This window comes from Bufo bufo, chromosome 6 (assembly GCF_905171765.1).
Source record: "Bufo bufo chromosome 6, aBufBuf1.1, whole genome shotgun sequence".
NCBI lineage: Eukaryota > Metazoa > Chordata > Amphibia > Anura > Bufonidae > Bufo > Bufo bufo.
The window spans coordinates 225,102,637-225,125,363 of NC_053394.1; the positions used below are offsets into that span (position 1 = coordinate 225,102,637).

Below are 22,727 nucleotides of genomic sequence, written 5' to 3' on the forward strand. Positions count from 1 at the left end.
AGTGAGCTTGGTCCTGGTATCATATCTATGTAGTAAGCTTGATTCTGGTATTTGGTGCATGTAGAATATTTGGTTCTGTTGCCACTGAGGCTTAGGGGTGATTTTGGATCAAAAGAAGTCACGTTCAGTAATAGGTGAAATAAAGTTAGACATAGGTGTGACAGATTTATCAACCAGTATCAGCCATTGTGATAATTTGTTTTTAGAAAGTCTAGTCTAAGTTTGCATTTACAATATTGGTAAATCTACCCCAGTATTTTTGTCTTAAAATATGTGCATGAGGTAATTTATCAAACTGGTGTAACATAGACCTGGCTTATTTGCCCATAGCTGATTCCACCTTTTTATTTTCCAAACGAGCTGCCAAAAATAAAAGGTGGAATCTGATTGGTTGCTATGGACAACTGAGCCAGTTCTACTTTACACCAGTTAGATAAATGACCCCATTAGTTCTGGAAGGACATTTTTTTAAAAATTTTACATCCTGTAGACTATGAATTCTCAATATTATTATATTCTTCAAATTAAAAAGTTTGCTAAATGTTGAATTACTGTGTTGCCTTGTTGCATAAATAGGTTCAACTTTTGAGTATATATATATATATATATATATATATATACTAGCAGAAGGACCAGGCTTCGCTCGGGTATATTAAATCTATTTAATTTAATGTTTGTGTGTGTGTCGTTAAAAGATATTAACACTATCCACTATAACAGTGACATCTACAGCACCCCGCCCCCTTAACAGTGACCTCCACAGCCCCCCAACCCTTAACACTGACCCCTCCCACAGTGTCCCTTAAAATTGGACCTCCACAGCAGCCCAGCCCCTTAACTTTGACCTTTACAGCAGCCTTCCCCTTTAACAGTGACTTTCACAGCACACCACCCCCTTGACAGGGACCTTCACAGGGGCCTGCCCCTTAACAGTGGCCTTTACAGCAATCTGCCCCTTAACACTGACCTCCATAGCGGTCCATCCCCTTAACTGTGACCTCCACAGCAGCCTGCCCCTAGGGTGGCCAGAGGTCCAGTTTTAGGCCGGACAGTCCGGCTTTCAGACTCCCTGTCCTCTATCTGGCTCAGGGCCTGGACGGACACAAGGATGTCCTTTTGAACAGCTCACTCTCAGACAGCAGCACTGTGCTGTCTGAGTGTGAGCTGCATTAAGAAAGTCAACGTCCCTCCCACCCCTGCAGCTGACAGAAGTTGATTTTTAACCTCATTTTCTCAATCCCTGTCGGCTGAGGAGGGGGAGGGGTGTGGCCTAACCAGATCAGGGCGTGGCTTAGCGGGACCTAGAAGTTGATTTTTAACTTATTTTTTTCAATCCCTGTCGGCTGAGGAGTGGGAGGCGGCATGGCTTAATTGGATCGGGGGCGTGTCCTTTTGAACAGCTCAGTCTAAGACAGCAGCACTGTGCTGTCCGAGTGTGAGCTGCAGGGAGAAAGTCACCGTCCCTCCCAACAAGAGTGACGCCCCTCTGGGCACCTTACTGGCTCATTTGTTTACCAAATAAACTGGATTTTCAGAGGATAAAAAACATCTATTGCTGGAACAAAGGTACATCTTGAAATAAGGTACTAAGTGCTATTAGACCATGGCTTTACTTCAATAGCTATTATCCTGGTGACAGATTTAATTTAAAGCTCATCTACAGCAGTGAAAATAAATGGCTGGATTGTTATGGAAACCTGGAGTAAAGCTGTATGTGGAGGCTGAAGGACCTGCGAGCTTCTATTGGCTGATAAGGGTCATGTGACCAAGCTTCTATTGGCTAATGCATTTTTTGGGAATATCTCAGGAATGGTATGTCCTAGAGAGCTGAGACCTGGTCTAAAACCTTCCCGGACACCTGATGTACCTGTGTGCCAAATTTCAGGATTGTAAATGTGACGATGTAGGTTCCTTTAGCGGACATACGCACACACATACACTCAGCTTTATATATTAGATAACTGATGGTTTCAATATGAGTAAAATCCATGTACCTTTAAGAGAGGAAGAGCACAGTAGGACGTGAATTAGTGATCATCTAAGCGGTAGCACTAACATTCATAGATTTGTAACATCCTACTTATCTCAGCGCCATGCCATCTGTCCTCTTGAAGGGTTTGATACCATATTATTTAAATAATTAGCATGTTCTAAAGTTTCTATTCATGCAAAATATAGTACAATCTTTTATAGCAATAAAATGTGTGAAAGCTTCCTTTGTCATAACAAACCTTTGTTTGACAAGTTTGATTTTGCCACTGAACCATGTCCAAGATACATTATTAAGGATTAGTTGTCAGATAATGTATGTGTTGCAGCAGAGAAGAAAAAAATACACCATACATCTCACTGCAGTTGTGCTGTTCGAGAGGATTGGGAATCCCACTGGTGCCATAAAGCATTTTATACTTTAAGACAGTGATTTAAATGACTGGCAACTCAGGTATTAGGGTTAAGTTAAACATGCTAGCCTGAATTCAACAATTTTAACTGAATCACCTCTCTGTGTCATCTCTGTAAATATCACAATGTTCATGTAGTAATAAAATATAGGAATATGACAAAAGAGTCAGACTGGTGACCAGAAAATTCCTATCTGGACCTAAGCCCTGACATAATAATGGTCTCATAAAGTCCAGCTTAAGGCAGTCATATTTGGAGTTGATTCTCTGGACTGTCACTAGCTACTTCAGTCTAACTGTAATAGGATGATTCCAGAATATCCTATTACCTCTCATCAAAAGAGTTTTCCAAGGGCAAAGAAAGGGCCAGGATTTGTTAAAAATTTCAAATAATAATAACACAGATCACATATTCCCAACATTTGTCATTCCATGCAACCCCTGTTCATTCTGCTCTCCACTTCCTGGTCCTGGCATACAAGAAATGTATGGAAAAGCCTGCTCAGCTAATCATTGGTCATAGTGGTTACCCACTGGGATATCCCTTAAATGATGTGTACTGTATGTGCAATCATGACAAAGTTTACATGTTCTGTATCAATAGAGAGTGCACCATAAGGCACATGAGAAACCCAGTCTCGAACTGGATATGGCAATGCAATGTTATCATAGAAGGAAGGGAGAAACAGCTCAAGATTCACTCTGACCATTCTTCAACAGACCCCCTGACCTTAGGTCGGGGGGTGTGATATCCCTGGTGCAAAGGCAAATTTGTACATACCATAGAGAGAGGCTGTGCAACCATTTTGGAGTTTTTATAGATGGAGTTAAACCTTCTTGTTCCCATCCACTATGTATGACACTGCACAAGGGGGAGAGGGTTTCTGAGTTTTGTTCTTTTCCACAACTTCCTTTTGATTTACAGTACCTAAAATGTACCCCCAGATCCTTTCTTTCTCAGGTACTAGATTTATAGTAGGTTGAAAGATGAGATATCAACATTATCAGTAGTAAGGGGCTGGTGTTCTCGTCAAAGTGACAGATGACCACGCCCCTTTTTTGCTCATAAACCTTGCCCATAACCCCGCCCACAATAACACCCAAACCACGCCTAAAATACCGCCCATTCAAATCTCATTGTATTCTTTTAGATCCGATAAAGCGTCAGTAATTCAATTTAGTTTAATATGTTTAAAATAAAATGATATTAAACTTGTATTAAGCGTGTATTAACCGCTTATTAAGTTATTATAAATATTGGCAATAACTTTTTGATCCATCTATCTAACTATCTATAGGACTTTTGATGTCACCGAAGGTCCTGCAAGGTATATGATGCAGTCCAACATGTCAGACATGTCAGGGTAAGATCTAATATACACTGCTCAAAAAAATAAAGGGAACACCAAAATAACACATCCTAGATCTGAGTTAATTAAAAATTCTTCTGAAATACTTTGCTCTTTACATAGTTGAATGTGCTGACAACAAAATCACACAAAAATAAAAAAATGGAAATCAAATTTTTAACCCATGGAGGTCTGGATTTGGAGTCACACTCAAAATTAAAGTGGAAAAACACACTACAGGCTGATCGAACTTTGATGTAATGTCCTTAAAACAAGTCAAAATGAGGCTCAGTAGTGTGTGTGGCCTCCACATGCCTGTATGACCTCCCTACAACGCCTGTGCATGCTCCTGATGAGGTGGCGGATGGTCTCCTGAGGGATCTCCTCCCAGACCTGGACTAAAGCATCTGCCAACTCCAGGACAGTCTGTGGTGCAACGTGACGTTGGTGGATAGAGCGAGACATGATGTCCCAGATGTGCTCAATTGGATTCAGGTCTGGGGAACGGGCGGGCCAGTCCATAGCATCAATGCCTTCGTCTTGCAGGAACTGCTGACACACTCCAGCCACATGAGGTCTAGCATTGTCTTGCATTAGGAGGAACCCAGGGCCAACCGCACCAGCATATGGTCTCACAAGGGGTCTGAGGATCTCATCTCGGTACCTAATGGCAGTCAGGCTACCTCTGGCGAGCACATGGAGGGCTGTGCGGCCCTCCAAAGAAATGCCACCCCACACCATTACTGACCCAATGCCAAACCGGTCATGCTGGAGGATGTTGCAGGCAGCAGAACGTTCTCCACGGCGTCTCCAGACTCTGTCAGATCTGTCACATGTGCTCAGTGTGAACCTGCTTTCATCTGTGAAGAGCACAGGGCGCCAGTGGCGAATTTGCCAATCTTCTGCCTCGGATGATGTCACTCTTTCAGGCGTGCAGCAAATGTTTCAAATGCATTGCTTAGATCCAAAGGTACATTGATGCAATCAATAAGTTGCGACTGATTCATAGTGGCTGCTGAGGAAGGGGCAAGTTCAGGACCCGAAATGCGTATGGTATCAGCAGCCACTATCAATCAGTCGCAACTTATTGATTGCATCGATGTACCTTTGGAGGTAAGCAATACATTTGAAACATTTGCTCATATTGCTCCAGCTTGCAAGCAAGTATAGACGCGAGCCTGAAACAGTGACATCATCTGAGGCAGTTGGGCCTCCTCAGACACCCCTCTGATCACGTGGACCTACTCCGATCACGAGACCCGGCACGATCACATGGAGCAACGCGCAAGGTCCCAGACATACAGCGGCCGCAGCATCGCACGCCGACTGAGTCCTCCAGCGAACTATTACCGGACACAAAGTCTGCAGGAGGGGTAAAGTACATGTGCCATACATATCGGTGAAAATGTCTCTATTGTAGCTGCGGTTTAGTGCATACCTTCAAGAAGGGCTGCCGTACAAGTGTTGCTGTCAAAGTTATGACACAAAGTAATGACACCAGTAGAGTTGAGCGAACACCTGGATGTTCGGGTTCGAGAAGTTCGGCCGAACTTCACGGAAATGTTCGGGTTCGGGATCCGAACCCGACCCGAACTTCGTCCCGAACCCCATTGAAGTCAATGGGGACCCGAACTTTTGGGCACTAAAAAGGCTGTAAAACAGCCCAGGAAAGAGCTAGAGGGCTGCAAAAGGCAGCAACATGTAGGTAAATCCCCTGCAAACAAATGTGGATAGGGAAATGAATTAAAATAAAAATTAAAAAAATAAAAATGACCCAATATCAATTGGACAGAGGTCCCATAGCAGAGAATCTGGCTTCACGTCAGCAGAGAAATAGTCTCTTCATGCCATAGCAAAGAATCTGGCTTCATGTCAGCACAGAATAAGTCTCTTCATGCCATAGCAGAGAATCTGGCTTCATGTCAGCACAGAATCAGTCTTCATGTCATAGCAGAGAATCAGGCTTCACGTCACCCACCACTGGAACAGGCCACTGTCACACATTTAGGCCCCGGCACCCAGACAGAGGAGAGCGGTCCCGTAACAGAGAATCTGGCCTTATGTCAGCGCAGAATCAGTCTTCATGTTATAGCAGAGAATCAGGCTTCACGTCACCCACCACTGGAACAGGCCACTGTCACATATTTAGGCCCAGGCACCCAGGCAGAGGAGAGAGGTCGCGTAACAGAGAATCTGGCTTCATGTCAGCACAGAATAAGTCTTCATGTCATAGCAGAGAATCAGGCATCACGTCACCCACCACTGGAACAGGCCACTGTCACACATTTAGGAACAGGCACCCAGGCAGAGGAGAGAGGTCCCGTAACAGAGAATCTGGCCTTATGTCAGCGCAAAATCAGTCTTCATGTCATAGCAGAGAATCAGGCTTCACGTCACCCACCACTGGAACAGGCCACTGTCACACATTTAGGCCCAGGCAGAGGAGAGAGGTCCCGTAACAGAGAATCTGGCCTTATGTCAGCACAGAATCTGTCTTCATGTCATAGCAGAGAATCAGGCATCACGTCACCCACCACTGGAACAGGCCACTGTCACACATTTAGGCCCAGGCACCCAGGCAGAGGAGAGAGGTCCCGTAACAGAGAATCTGGCCTTATGTCAGCGCAGAATCAGTCTTCATGTCATAGCAGAGAATCAGGCTTCACGTCACCCACCACTGGAACAGGCCACTGTCACACATTTAGGCCCAGGCACCCAGGCAGAGGAGAGAGGTCCCGTAACAGATAATCTGGCCTTATGTCAGCGCAGAATCAGTCATCATGTCATAGCAGAGAATCAGGCTTCACGTCACCCACCACTGGAACAGGCCACTGTCACACATTTAGGCCCCGGCACCCAGACAGAGGAGAGCGGTCCTGTAACAGAGAATCTGGCCTAATGTCAGCGCAGAATCAGTCTTCATGTCATAGCAGAGAATCAGGCTTCACGTCACCCACCACTGGAACAGGCCACTGTCACACATTTAGGCCCAGGCACCCAGGCAGAGGAGAGAGGTCCCGTAACAGAGAATCTGGCCTTATGTCAGCACAGAATAAGTCTTCATGTCATAGCAGAGAATCAGGCTTCACGTCACCCACCACTGGAACAGGCCACTGTCACACATTTAGGCCCCAGCACCCAGACAAAGGAGAGGTTCATTCAACTTTGGGTTGCCCCGCAATATAATGGTAAAATGAAATTAAAAATAGTATTGAATGAGGAAGTGCCCTGGAGTAGAATAATATATTGTTAAGGGGAGGTAGTTAATATCTAATCTGCACAAGGGATGGACAGGTCCTGTGGGATCCATGCCTGGTTCATTTTTATGAACGTCAGCTTGTCCACATTGGCTGTAGACAGGCGGCTGCGTTTGTCTGTAATGACGCCCCCTGCCGTGCTGAATACACGTTCAGACAAAACGCTGGCCGCCGGGCAGGCCAGCACCTCCAAGGCATAAAAGGCTAGCTCTGGCCACGTGGACAATTTGGAGACCCAGAAGTTGAATGGGGCCGAACCATCAGTCAGTACGTGGAGGGGTGTGCACAGGTACTGTTCCACCATGTTAGTGAAATGTTGCCTCCTGCTAACACGTTCCAAATCAGGTGGTGGTGCACTTAGCTGTGGCGTGTTGACAAAACTTTTCCACATCTCTGCCATGCTAACCCAGCCCTCAGAGGAGCTGGGCGTGACACAGCTGCGTTGGCGACCTCTTGCTCCTCCTCTGCCTTCGCCTTGGTCTTCCACTGGTTCCCCTGTGACATTTGGGAATGCTCTCAGTAGCGCGTCTACCAACGTGCGCTTGTACTCGCGCATCTTCCTATTACGCTCAAGTGTAGGAAGTAAGGTGGGCACATTGTCTTTGTACCGGGGATCCAGCAGGGTGGCAACCCAGTAGTCCGCACACGTTAAAATGTGGGCAACTCTGCTGTCGTTGCGCAGGCACTGCAGCATGTAGTCGCTCATGTGTGCCAGGCTGCCCAGAGTTAAGGACAAGCTGTCCTCTGTGGGAGGCGTATCGTCATCGTCCTGTGTTTCCCCCCAGCCACGCACCAGTGATGGGCCCGAGCTGCTTTGGTTGCCACCCCGCTGTGAACATGCTTCATCCTCATCCTCCTCCACCTCCTCCTCATCCTCGTCCTCCAGTAGTGGGCCCTGTCTGGCCACATTTGTACCTGGCCTCTGGTGTTGCAAAAAACCTCCCTCTGAGTCACTTCGAAGAGACTGGCCTGAAAGTGCTAAAAATTACCCCTCTTCCTCCTCTTCCTCCTGGGCCACCTCCTCTTCCATCATCGCCCTAAGTGTTTTCTCAAGGAGACATAGAAGTGGTATTGTAACGCTGATAACGGCGTCATCGCCACTGGCCATGTTGGTGGAGTACTCGAAACAGCGCAACAGGGCACACAGGTCTCGCATGGAGGCCCAGTCATTGGTGGTGAAGTGTGTCTGATCTACAGTGCGACTGACCCGTGCGTGCTGCAGCTGAAACTCCACTATGGCCTGCTGCTGCTCGCACAGTCTGTCCAGCATATGCAAGGTGGAGTTCCACCTGGTGGGTACTTCGCATAAGAGGCGGTGAGCGGGAAGGCGGAAGTTATTCTGTAGCGCAGACAGGCGAGCAGCGGCAGGGTGTTAACGCCGGAAGCGCGAACAGACGGCCCGCACTTTATGCAGCAGCTCTGACATGTCGGGGTAGTTGCGAATGAACTTCTGCACCACCAAATTCAGCACATGCGCCAGGCAAGGGATGTGCGTCAAACCGGCTAGTCCCAGAGCTGCAACGAGATTTCGCCCATTATCGCACACCACCAGGCCGGGCTTGAGGCTCACCGGCAGCAACCACTCGTCGGTCTGTTGTTCTATACCCCGCCACAACTCCTGTGCGGTGTGGGGCCTGTCCCCCAAACATATGAGTTTCAGAATGGCCTGCTGACGTTTACCCCGTGCTGTGCTGAAGTTGGTGGTGAAGGTGTGTGGCTGACTGGATGAGCAGGTGGAAGAAGAGGAGGAGGAAGCTGAGTAGGAGGAGGAGGAGACAGGAGGCAAAGAATGTTGCCCTGCGATCCTTGGCGGCGGAAGGACGTGCGCCAAACAGCTCTCCGCCTGGTGCCCAGCCGCCACTACATTTACCCAGTGTGCGGTTAGGGAGATATAGCGTCCCTGGCCGTGCTTACTGGTCCACGTTTCTGTGGTTAGGTGGACCTTGCCACAGATGGCGTTGCGCAGTGCACACTTGATTTTATCGGACACTTGTTTGTGCAGGGAAGGCACGGCTCTCTTGGAGAAGTAGTGGCGGCTGGAAACAACATACTGTGGGACAGCAAGTGACATGAGCTGTTTGAAGCTGTGTGTGTCCACCAGCCTAAATGACAGCATTTCATAGGCCAGTAGTTTAGAAATGCTGGCATTGAGGGCCAGGGATCGAGGGTTGCTAGGTGGGAATTTACGCTTTCTCTCAAATGTTTGTGAGATGGAGAGCTGAACGCTGCCGTGTGACATGGTTGAGATGCTTGGTGACGCAGGTGGTGGTGTTGGTGGTACATCCCATGTTTGCTGGGCGGCAGGTGCCAACGTTCCTCCAGAGGCAGAGGAAGAGGCCGAGGCGGCGGCAGCAGCAGCAGAAGAGGCCGAGGCAGCGGCAGCAGCAGAAGAGGCCGAGGCGGCAGCAGCAGAAGAGGCAGCAGGGGGAGCCTGAGTGACTTCCTTGTTTTTAAGGTGTTTACTCCACTGCAGTTCATGCTTTGCATGCAGGTGCCTGGTCATGCAGGTTGTGCTAAGGTTCAGAACGTTAATGCCTCGCTTCAGGCTCTGATGGCACAGCGTGCAAACCACTTGGGTCTTGTCGTCAGCACATTGTTTGAAGAAGTGCCATGCCAGGGAACTCCTTGAAGCTGCCTTTGGGGTGCTCGGTCCCAGATGGTGGCGGTCAGTAGCAGGCGGAGTCTCTTGGCGGCAGGTGTTCTGATTTTGCCCACTGCTCCCTCTTTTGCTACGCTGTTGGCTCGGTCTCACCACTGCCTCTTCCTCCGAACTCTGAAAGTCAGTGGCACGACCTTTATTCCATGTGGGGTCTAGGACCTCATCGTCCCCTGCATCGTCTTCCACCCAGTCTTGACCCCTGACCTCCTGTTCAGTCTGCACACTGCAGAAAGACGCAGCAGTTGGCACCTGTGTTTCGTCATCATCAGAGACGTGCTGAGGTGGTATTCCCATGTCCTCATCATCAGGAAACATAAGTGGTTGTGCGTTAGTGCATTCTATCTCTTCCACCCCTGGTGAAGAGCTAGGTGGATGCCCTTGGGAAACCCTGGCAGCAGAGTCTTCAAACAGCATAAGAGACTGCTGCATAACTTGAGGCTCAGACAGTTTCCCTGATATGCATGGGGGTGATGTGACAGACTGATGGGCTTGGTTTTCATGCGCCATCTGTGCGCTTTCTGCAGAAGACTGGGTGAGAGATAATGTGAACGTGCTGGATGCACTGTCGGCCACCCAATTGACTAATGCCTGTACCTGCTCAGGCCTTACCATCCTTAGAACGGCATTGGGCCCCACCAAATATCCCTGTAAATTCTGGCGGCTACTGGGACCTGAGGTAGTTGGTACACTAGGACATGTGGCTGTGGCAGAACGGCCACGTCCTCTCCCAGCACCAGAGGGTCCACTAACACCACCACGACCATGTCCACGTCCGCGTCCGCGTCCCTTATTAGATGTTTTCCTCATTGTTCCCGTTCACCACAATTTTGAGAATGGCAAATTTGGGAATGCTTTTTCAACCCAGAAAAAAAAGTGTGCTTTTACGGTCACTACAAATAACTTGACCAGCTAAAACAGTACAGATTTGCTTGAATAGAAATTTGAGACATGTTTTTTTTTGCACTGTGTGATAGGTTAAGGTTTAATCTCAGTATCAGACTTCTATCTGCACGGTAGCGTGTGTCTTAGGTTTTTCTGAATGACACTATCAGTACCTTCAATGTAAGATATCCTTTTTGGGATAGATTTCAAGTAGGCCTCAAATACCAGAAACTAGTTATTTTGAGAATGGCAAATTTTTGAATAGTTTTTCAACCCAGAAAAAAAAGTGTGCTTTTACGGTCGCTACAAATAACTTGACCAGCTAAAACCGTACAGATTTGCTTGAATAGAAATGTGAGACCTGTTTTTTTTTGCACTGTGTGACAGGTTAAGGTTTAATCTCAGAATCAGTCTTCTATCTGCACGGTAGCGTGTGTCTTAGGTTTTTCTGAATGACACTATCAGTACCTTCAATGTAAGATATCCTTTTTGGGATAGATTTCAAGTAGGCCTCAAATACCAGAAACTAGTTATTTTGAGAATGGCAAATTTGGGAATAGTTTTTCAACCCAGAAAAAAAAGTGTGCTTTTACGGTCGCTACAAATAACTTGACCAGCTAAAACAGTACAGATTTGCTTGAATAGAAATGTGAGACCTGTTTTTTTTTGCACTGTGTGACAGGTTAAGGTTTAATCACAGAATCAGACTTCTATCTGCACGGTAGCGTGTGTCTTAGGTTTTTCTGAATGACACTATCAGTACCTTCAATGTAAGATATCCTTTTTGCGATAGATTTCAAGTAGGCCTCAAATACCAGAAACTAGTTATTTTGAGAATTGCAAATTTGGGAATAGTTTTTCAACCCAGAAAAAAAAGTGTGCTTTTACGGTCACTACAAATAACTTGACCAGCTAAAACAGTACAGATTTGGTTGAATAGAAATGTGAGACCTGTTTTTTTTTGCACTGTGTGACAGGTTAAGGTTTAATCTCAGAATCAGACTTCTATCTGCACGGTAGCGTGTGTCTTAGGTTTTTCTGAATGACACTATCAGTACCTTCAATGTAAGATATCCTTTTTGGGATAGATTTCAACTAGTCCTCAAATACCAGAAACTAGTTATTTTGAGAATGTCAAATTTTTTAATAGTTTTTCAACCCAGAAAAAAAAAAGGGCTTTTACGGTCGCTACAAATTACTTGACCAACTAAAACAGTACAGATTTGCTTGAATAGAAATGTGAGACCTGTTTTTTTTTTGCACTGTGTGACAGGTTAAGGTTTAATCACAGAATCAGACTTCTATCTGCACGGTAGCGTGTGTCTTAGGTTTTTCTGAATGACACTATCAGTACCTTCAATGTAAGATATCCTTTTTGGGATAGATTTCAACTAGGCCTCAAATACCAGAAACTAGTTATTTTGAGAATGGCAAATTTGGGAATAGTTTTTCAACCCAGAAAAAAAAGTGTGCTTTTACGGTCACTACAAATAACTTGACCAGCTAAAACAGTACAGATTTGCTTGAATAGAAATGTGAGACCTGTTTTTTTTTGCACTGTGTGACAGGTTAAGGTTTATGCTCAGAATCAGACTTCTATCTGCACGGTAGCGTGTGTCTTAGGTTTTTCTGAATGACACTATCAGTACCTTCAATGTAAGATATCCTTTTTGGGATAGATTTCAAGTAGGCCTCAAATACCAGAAACTAGTTATTTTGAAAATGGCATATTTGGGAATAGTTTTTCAACCCAGAAAAAAAAGTGTGCTTTTACGGTCACTACAAATAACTTGACCAGCTAAAACAGTACAGATTTGCTTGAACAGAAATGTGAGACCTGTTTTTTTTTGCACTGTGTGACAGGTTAAGGTTTAATCTCAGAATCAGACTTCTATCTGCACGGTAGCGTGTGTCTTAGGTTTTTCTGAATGACACTATCAGTACCTTCAATGTAAGATATCCTTTTTTGGGATAGATTTCAAGTAGGCCTCATATACCAGAAACTAGTTATTTTGAGAATGGCAAATTTGGGAATAGTTTTTCAACCCAGAACAAAAAGTGTGCTTTTACGGTCACTACAAATAACTTGACCAGCTAAAACAGTACAGATTTGGTTGAATAGAAATGTCAGGTCTATTTTTTAGGCGCTGGGTGACAGGCTCAACTTGCCCCTGATGTAGTATATGGCCAAAAAATAACCACACTGTTGATGGTTAAATGCACTTGGGTGACACAGTCTCAGCCTGCACCAGATGTAGTATATGGCCAAAAAATAATTAGACTGTTGATGGTTAAATGCACTTCGGTGACACAGGCTCAGCCTGCAGCTGATGTAGTATATGGCCAAAAAATAACCAGACTGTTGATGGTTAAATGCACTTCGGTGACACAGGCTCAGCCTGCAGCTGATGTAGGATAAAGCACAAAATAACCACACTATTGATGGTTAAATACACTTGGTGATAGCTTGTGCTGGCGCACCACAAGTCACAAAATGGCCGCCGATCACCCCAGAAAAAAAGTGATCTAAAAACGCTCTGGGCAGCCTCAAAAAAGTGAGCAAGTCAATACTAGCACTTCAATGATCCACAGCTGCAGATCGATCACAGAATGAAGTCTTTTGGAGGAGTTAATCACTGCCTAATCTCGCCCTAACGTCGCAGCTGCAACCTCTCCCTATGCTTCAATCAGCAGAGTGACGTGCAGCGCAACGTGACCCAAGCTTATATAGAGGCTGGGTCACATGCTGCACTGGCCAATCACAGCCATGCCAATAGTAGGCAAGGCTGTGATGGCCTCTTGGGGCAAGTAGTATGACGCTTGTTGATTGGCTGCTTTGCAGCCTTTCAAAAAGCGCCAAGAAAGCGCCGAACACCGAACCCGAACACGGACTTTTACGAAAATGTTCGGGTTCGGGTCCGTGTCACGGACACCCCAATATATGGGTCTGTGTCACTATACAGTTCGGGTTCGCTCATCCCTAGACACCAGCTAATATCGCTGCTAATACAGCCTCTGATAATAGATTGAATACCTTTTCCTATCTAAGAGACATATGATTATAACCTGATGACCCAAATTTTTCTGAATCAACCATACAACAAGCCTTGTGACCCATTGACTTTCATTTATTATCCAAAGGTCTTCAGGGCACCGAAAATTTGGGTCACATATCTGACACAACTATAACCAATCATAGGACTGCACACTTGTGTGACTATTTTGGTTTTCTTATGGTGACAAACTGCGATAATAATTTTTTTATTTTTTTTGGTGATCCCACTGGTGACCAACTGTGTGATATGCATTTTGTGATTCCACTGTTGTCAAACTGTGTGATATATGTTTTATCTTATTTTTTGTCTGCTTTTAATAGTGACCCAGCATTATACATTTGTATAAAGTGGGCCACACCACAACAATATTTTATCCAGTAATAAATCTTATTTTATCCACCATTTGATACCACCTTGTCCATTTGGCATCAGATAGTTGAGTGCCCCCTACTGCTCACTCACTTATCTATCTATCTATCTATCTATCTATCTATCTATCTATCTATCTATCTACCTGTCTAGCTATCTAGCTATTTGTATAACTATCACATATCTATTTATCTAGACCAGTGTTTCCCAACCAGTGTACCTCCAGCTGTTGCAAAACTACAACTCCCAGCATGCCCGCACAGCCAAAGGCTGTCCTGGCATGCTGGGAGTTGTAGTTTTGCAACAGCTGGAGGCACACTGGTTGGGAAACACTGATCTAGACTATCTATCTATCTAGAAATGTATCTATTTATCTAACAATCTATCAATCTATCTATTTATCTAACAACTTATCTATCATCAATCTATCTATTTATCTATCTATCTAACAATTTATCTATCTATCTAACACACGCTTCCTTAGCGTCTCCATACAGATTTGTCTTTTGTCCCAACACAGCCGCAGCAGTGGTGACAAACATCAGAATCTGCGACAGCTGCGGCACCCAACTTTCCCGGGTGTCGATTCTGTATTCCCATTTATCCCTATTTCATAGCAGCATCTTTCACAGATATTCAACACATCTATATGAACAGCTGTTCACAGTCATGTCAGGACATGTTCTAATATATTTATATAACTATCTATCTGTTATCTATCTATCTATCCATCTATCTAACAATTTATCTATTTATCTATCTATCTATCTATCTATCTATCTATCTATCTATCTATCTACCAATCTATATATTTTTATCTTTCTTTCTATCAATCTATCTACAGTCGTGGCCAAAAGTTTTGAGAATTACATAAATATTGGAAATTGGAAAAGTTGCTGCTTAAGTTTTTATAATAGTAATTTGCATATACTCCAGAATGTTATGAAGAGTGATCAGATGAATTGCATAGTCCTTCTTTGCCATGAAAATTAACTTAATACCAAAAAAATCTTTCCACTGCATTTCATTGATGTCATTAAAGGACCTGCTGAGATCATTTCAGTAATCGTCTTGTTAACTCAGGTGAGAATGTTGACGAGCACAAGGCTGGAGATCATTATGTCAGGCTGATTGGGTTAAAATGGCAGACTTGACATGTTAAAAGGAGGGTGATGCTTGAAATCATTGTTCTTCCATTGTTCACCATGGTGACCTACAAAGAAACGCGTGCAGCCATCATTGCGTTGCAGAAAAATGGCTTCACAGGCAAGGATATTGTGGCTACTAAGATTGCACCTCAATCAACAATTTATAGGATCATCAAGAACTTCAAGGAAAGAGGTTCAATTCTTGTTAAGAAGGCTTCAGGGCGTCCAAGAAAGTCCAGCAAGCGTCAGGATCGTCTCCTAAAGAGGATTTAGCTGCGGGATCGGAGTGCCACCAGTGCAGAGCTTGCTCAGGAATGGCAGCAGGCAGGTGTGAGCGCATCTGCATGCACAGTGAGGTGAAGACTTTTGGAAGATGGCCTGGTGTCAAGAAGGCCAGCAAAGAAGCCACTTCTCCAAAAAAAAACATCAGGAACAGATTGATCTTCTGCAGAAAGTATGGTGAATGGACTGCTGAGGACTGGGACAAAGTCATATTCTCCGATGACGCCGCCTCTTTCCGATTGTTTTGGGCATCTGGAAAAAGGCTTGTCCGGAGAAGAAAAGGTGAGCGCTACCATCAGTCCTGTGTCATGCCAACAGTAAAGTATCCTGAGACCATGTGTGGGGTTGCTTCTCATCCAAGGGATTGGGCTCACTCACAATTTTGCCCAAAAACACAGCCATGAATAAAGAATGGTACCAAAACACCCTCCAACAGCAACTTCTTCCAACAACAGTTTGGTAAAGAACAATGCATTTTCCAGCACGATGGAGCACCGTGCCATAAGGCAAAAGTGATAACTAAGTGGCTCGGGGACCAAAACGTTGACATTTTGGGTTCATGGCCTGGAAACTCCCCAGATCTTAATCCCATTGAGAACTTGTGGTCAATCCTCAAGAGGCGGGTGGACAAACAAAAACCCACTAATTCTGACAAACTCCAAGAAGTGATTATGAAAGAATGGGTTGCTATCAGTCAGGAATTGGCCCAGAAGTTGATTGAGAGCAGGCCCAGTCGAATTGCAGAGGTCCTGAAAAAGAAGGGCCAACACTGCAAATACTGACTCTTTGCATAAATGTCATGTAATTGTCGATAAAAGCCTTTGAAACGTATGAAGTGCGTGTAATTATATTTCACTACATCACAGAAACAACTGAAACAAAGATCTAAAAGCAGTTTAGCAGAAAACTTTGCGAAAACTAATATTTGTGTAATTCTCAAAACTTTTGGCCACGACTGTATATATCGACCTATCTATCTATTCTATCTGTCTTTCTATCTTTCTATCTCTCTATCCATCTTTCTAACAATCTATCTATCTATCTATCTATCTATCTATCTATCTATCTATCTATCTATCTATCTATCTAGCTTCTAACAGCTATTAATTTATCTATCTATTTATCTATCTATCTATCTATCACCTATCTATCTATCTATCTATCACATATCTATCTATCTATCACATATCTATCTATCTATCAATCTATCTATTTATCTAAACATCTATCTATTTATCCATATATCTATTTATCTATGCATACGCATATGTATTTATCAAGCTTCTAATATCTTTCTAGTGACCTATCTTTCTATCTAGCTATCTATCTATTCTATAACAGGGCTATTTATCAAACATCTATCTATTTATCTTTCAATCTATCAAACATCTATTTATCTTTCTATTTAACTGTCTATCTTTCCACTATCTTTCTATCTATCTAACCATCTATCTAACAATTTATCTATTTATTTATCAATCTATCTAACAATCTATCTGTCTATCTAACTATCTATCTAGCTATCTATTTATCCATATATCTATTCATCTATTTATCTATGTAAACGTATATCTATTTATCAAGCTTCTAATATCTATCTAATGACTTATCTTTCCATCTACCTATCTATCTTGTAATATCTATCTAGCTACCTATCTATCTATCTAGCTATCTATCTATAACATGGCTATCAAATATCTATCTATTTATCTATCTATCTATTTATCTATCTATCTATAACATGGCTATCAAACATCTGTCTATCTAGCTAGCTAGCTATCTTTCTATCAATCTATCTATATATCTACTTATCTATATATGTTTATATCTGTCTATTTTTCCACTTTCTATCTATCCATCTACCTAATAATCTATCTATGTATCAAGCTATCTATTTATCTATTATCTAGCAGGTTTCTTTGAAGTACCTGGCTTTCCCGAAGCTATTATATCCCATCAAGCTAATAAAAGCCTATGAAGCTATTAATAAAAGTGCATAAATCGCACAAACCTCTTAGAATCTTTGAAAGATCTATCTATCTTCTAATAAGCCAGCTGGCGATCATTTTGTGCAAACACCTGCCAAATTTAGTAGTCCACAATGTATAGTCAGTCTAATGTACGAGCAGCACCAATTTTTACAGCGTCTTTCCTTATTCCAAATTTTCGTAAGAACCGATAACTTTTGTCGTGTAGTACTGTTTTTCCCAATATTTCGGATATGTAAAACAGATAAAAACATTAACCAAGGCATCTGTAGCCTTCTGTAACAAAGTTATGTAAAACAAATAAAAACATTATCAGACATTACATACAAATACATTTTTATATGCAAAGTAAAATTTACAACACTAATCAAACCTTCTGCAACAAAGTTATGTAAAACTAATAAAAAACATTATCAGGCATTACATACAATTACATTTTTTTATACAGTCAAAGTAAAATTTACAACATTAATCAAACCTTCTGCAACAAAGTTATGTAAAACAAATAAAAACATTATCAGACATTACATACAAATACATTTTTACATACATTCAAAGTAAAAGTTACGTTAACCAAGACGTCTGTTACAAAGTTATGTAAAACAAAGACTTTTTTGCGCATTCAAAAAATGGGATGTTTTCCATGCCTTAATTGTATTAAATGTCGATACATACAGAAAGGGGGCAGTTTTTTCCATCCTATCACTGCCAAAGAGTATAATATAAAACATTTTTTAACATGTGATTCCTCTTTTGTGGTATATGTTCTCTGGTGCCCTTACAACATGTTATACGTGGGTGAAACTTCACTGGACTTTAAAACCTGATGCAATCAACATCGATACACCATTCATAAAAAAACATATGGATCCTCCAGTATCCAAGCACTTTGTGGATTTGGGTCATAGAGAAAGTGACCTCAAATGCATGTTACTTGATCATGTTCCCATTTCATGCAGGGGAGGCAATAGGCAATTCATGTTAAAAAAAAAAAAAACGGGAATTACATTGGATCTCGACACTTAATACGTTGAGGCCCAATGGACTTAACATGGATTTCAGAACTTGGATCATCACTTAACCTAGAATGTGGCATTCATGATTCTAATCATTTTATCTCACTTTTTGGTGCTTTATCTATTCATATACTTATGTTTTTTTATTTTTGTTTTTATTATAGATGACGATTGATTATAGGATCGGAGGTTGATACAGCCAGCATGGATCCATTTTCTCTGATCTAACACTTTTTGGCCATGATATTTCCTAAATGTGATATTTATCTATTGAAATTGGTATATGTGTTGTCTTCCCATTTAACTAATAATAAAAAATTATATTTGTTGTTTATTTAGAAAGATATGATGCCTGGTTTAATCGATGATCTTAATTTTATTTTATTTTTTTATGGTCAATACTGAAGTGGGGATCTCTTGCCGCTGATCCGGTGTGACCCCACAGGTGCTTCTTTGCGGTCAATAGTCTCTGTGCATCACAATGGCATGGGACATATTGAGGTGCATAAAGTTATTTTATTAATACTAATTGGTCACCCAACAGGCACAGTTGTGCTTTACACTTTTAACGGGCTGTCAAGCACTGGGGTCCGTTTTTTTCAAGCGGTCCGGTTGAGGTTTATTTACTGCTCCGCTTGCTATACATGTATGATCACACATTGCACTTTGCATCTATCTTTCTTCTATTTATATATTTTTTTGTCCACCATTTTGGTGTTTACTCTAGATAATGGTTGGACTCACATGTACCTCTCTGATTATTTAATGGATTTACCTTTCATACTATATATCAAAATAATGGCCAAGGGAGCATATTTGTGCTGTCATGTGTTAGTATGGTCTGTTTATGGGCCGATAATCCAGTCCGATCATGTGATCTTCGTACATCACGTGACTCTGAAGGTTCACGTGACTGGAGGCGCTTCCCTTCGGGTTTGCACTGCTGTTTGCATTTGATGCCGGTACGCGGTCACGTGATTTCTGGACATCACATGATGGGGTCATGTGCTTTACACACAGCACGTGATTGAGCACGCCCCTTTCTCCCAGACCAGACATGCGCAGTGTGAAACGGGAGATGCCAAGAGATATCATGCTGGTTGGTACACACATCCTCCTTCCCTTTTGTCAATCATGTTTTTATATTTCACACCTGGTACCTTACATGTGTTTTTTTGATCGTGACACCTTATATGTGTTTTTATTTATTTAATCATGTGATTATGTTTAATATTTTATTATACACTGAGGTTTCAAGTTTCTTTATACCTACACTTGGGAACTTCATCTTTTTATACTTGAAGTTTGTATTGAATATGAAATGTATTCATTTGTATGTATATTTCACACTTTGTACATAATTATTGATTAATTAATTGTAATTTATTTGTAATCATCAATCACAATGTGGACATGTATTCATACCTGTACTGAGCACCAGTCTGTTGTTATCACTGCTTGAGAAAGTTTCCTTTGAGTGGACTGATAGATAGAAAGAAAGTGGAAAGATAGACATATAGAAACATATATAGATAGGTAGATATATAAATAGATAGATAGATAGATAAATTGTTAGATAGATGGATAGATAAATAGATAGATAGATGTTTGATAGCCATGTTATAGATAGCTAGATAGTAAGATAGGTAGCTAGATAGATATTAGAAGATAGATAGATAGATATATAGATAGATAGAAAGATAAGTCATTAGATAGATGTTAGAAGCTTGATAAATGGATAAATGCATACATAGATAAATAGATATATGGATAAATATATAGATGGCTAGATAAATAGATATGTAAATAGATAGATAGACTATGGTTGATAGGTAGATAGGTAGAAAAAATATTTATAGTAATATTTTATTAAGCCGAATTATAGATAGATAATAGATAGATAGATAACAGATAGATAGTTATATAAATATATTAGAACATCACCTGACATGTCTGTGAACCTCTGCTCATAGGCTAGGAAAGATAGACCGAAAGATAGATATATAGATAGATAGATAGATAGATAGATAGATAGATGAAAAAATAAGTTGTTAAATAGATATTAGAAGCTTGATAAAGATATATACCAATACATAGATAGATAGATAGATAGATAGATAGATAGATAGATAAATTGTTAGATAGATAGATAAATAGATAAATTGTTAGATATATGGTTAGATAGATAGAAAGACAGTAGAAAGATAGACAGTTAAATAGAAAGATAAATAGATATTTGCAGTGGCGTACCGCCCATAGAGGCAGACCACGCCACTGCTATGGGGCCCGCGGCACTGGGGGGCCCGTAGCGCAGAGAAATCCCCGCCCACACTATTTGGCCCCGCCCACCCATGACATGCAGCCGGCTATGCGGCTGCTTTTCTTCAGCCCCAACTCTTCTTCCGCAATCGCCGCCAAGCCGAAGTGGTCCCCCGCCACCCCCCGTTTGACCTGATCCTGACCCGACCTCCTCCTGACCTGACCCTGATCCTGACAGACAGTCTGCTGACGCGGAATCAGGATCAAACCAGCCTGCATGTAGCGCTGGAGTCGCTGGCCAATCAGCACAAGGCAACTCTGTTGAGGCAGCTGCTGATTGGCCAGTGGCGCAAGGGGGCGGGAGAATCGGCTCGAACTTTGCCGTCAGCCGTCGCCAGAGTGCCTGAGGAGAGAAGAAGGAAGATTCTGAAGCATCGGCTGTGTCCCTGGCTGGCCTGAAGTAAGTCAGACTCAGTCAGAACAAGAACCGTTCGTCCTGCCGTGTCACTGCCTGCACAGTGTACTCCCTGCAGCAGTGCCTGGCCGACTCTGACATAGGACTATATATTATGAGGGCCCGTGTTAGTTTACAAATCTCTGGGGGGCAGGGTGATATCTGTGTTACTTTACAATGTGCCCCCTTTGCCTGTCACTGCAGGGAGCTCGGCCCATATGCTGCATGTAGTACGCCAGCCCATTACCCATGTGGAGAGTACATGTATTAACTGTGCTCTTCAGCAGATGAAACCCTCTAGTCTAGTATTATATGACCAGATACCCGCAGACCAAGAAATCCTTATATGATGTCCCAACTCTGTAGGTCATGTATAGATTTATTTAATGGGGGTGTGGCATGGGAGGAGCCAGGTCGGGAAGTGGGAGGGGCCATGGTGGGTAGTGGGCGGGGTTAAGGGGCCCAATTCTGATTTTTGCTATGGGGCCCAGTGATTTCTATGTACGCCCCTGGATATTTGATAGATAGAAAGATAAATAGATAAATGTTTGATAGATAGAAAGATAAATAGATAGATGTTTGATAGAAAGCCATGTGATAGATAGATAGATAGATAGATAGATAGATAGATAGTAAGATAGGCAGTTAGAAAGATATTAGAAGCTTGATAAATAGATATGCGCATACATAGATAAATGGATATATTGTTAAATAGATAGATGGTTAGATAAATAGATTTGTGATGTATAGATAAATAGAGATATAGATAGATAATAAATAGATATGAGATAGATAGATAGATAGATAGATAGATAGATAGATAGATAGATGGATAAATTGTTAGATGGATAGATAGATAGATAGATAGATAGATAGGAGATAGATAGATAGGTTGATATATAAATAGATTGATAGAAAGATAGATAGAAGATAGATAGATAGATAGATAGATAGATAGATACATTGTTAGATTAATAGATAGATAGAAATATAGGACATTAGATAGATATTAGAAGCTAGATAAATAGATATCTTGAAAAAAGAGAAGGCAGCACTCCAAAAATTCATTAAAAAAGTGGGTGATTTATTAACCTATGTGACAGAAAGGTTTCAGCTCTCTCTATGGAGCCTTTGTCAAGCCATAGTGACCTGTAGTGATGGCCTTGCGGTTTGCCAGGTGGTCGGCCTTCGCGATTCGCCAAACATGCGGACATATGGCGATATTTGCGCCCGCCATATTCTTTGCATTGTGCAGAACTTTGACCCATGACACATCCATCAGGTGGTACAGAACAGCCAATTGAGACGTTTCAGCACATGGACATACCCCTTACCTTATAAATAAACCTGATCTGGGCGCCATTTTACATTCAGTCTTTTGCCAGTGTAGGGAGAGGTTGCTGTGTGGAGCAGGGACAGGCTGTTAGGGACACCAAACGCTAGCTAATAGGGCCACAAAAGTCCTTTTAAGGACTGGTATAAGTGTACTATCGATAGGTGTGATATACTGAGGGGTGTGATATACTTATAATATACTTTCTAACATAGAAAGTATATTATAGTGCATTTGTATTGTGCAGCAGTTGTGAGCGGTTCTGCACCGATA

The 22,727-nt window shown here is 42.4% G+C and overlaps 1 long non-coding RNA gene across 1 annotated transcript; it reads right to left on the bottom strand.

Moving 5' to 3' along the window:
- Nucleotides 1–769: 769 nt before the first annotated feature.
- LOC121005995 lies at nt 770–21,614 on the bottom strand. Its single transcript, XR_005780002.1, has 3 exons — nt 21,481–21,614; nt 4,546–4,548; nt 770–780 (listed from the first exon to the last, which is right to left on the bottom strand). It is a non-coding gene; the product is annotated as an uncharacterized LOC121005995 (long non-coding RNA).
- Between the last annotated feature and the right edge of the window lie 1,113 nt (nt 21,615–22,727).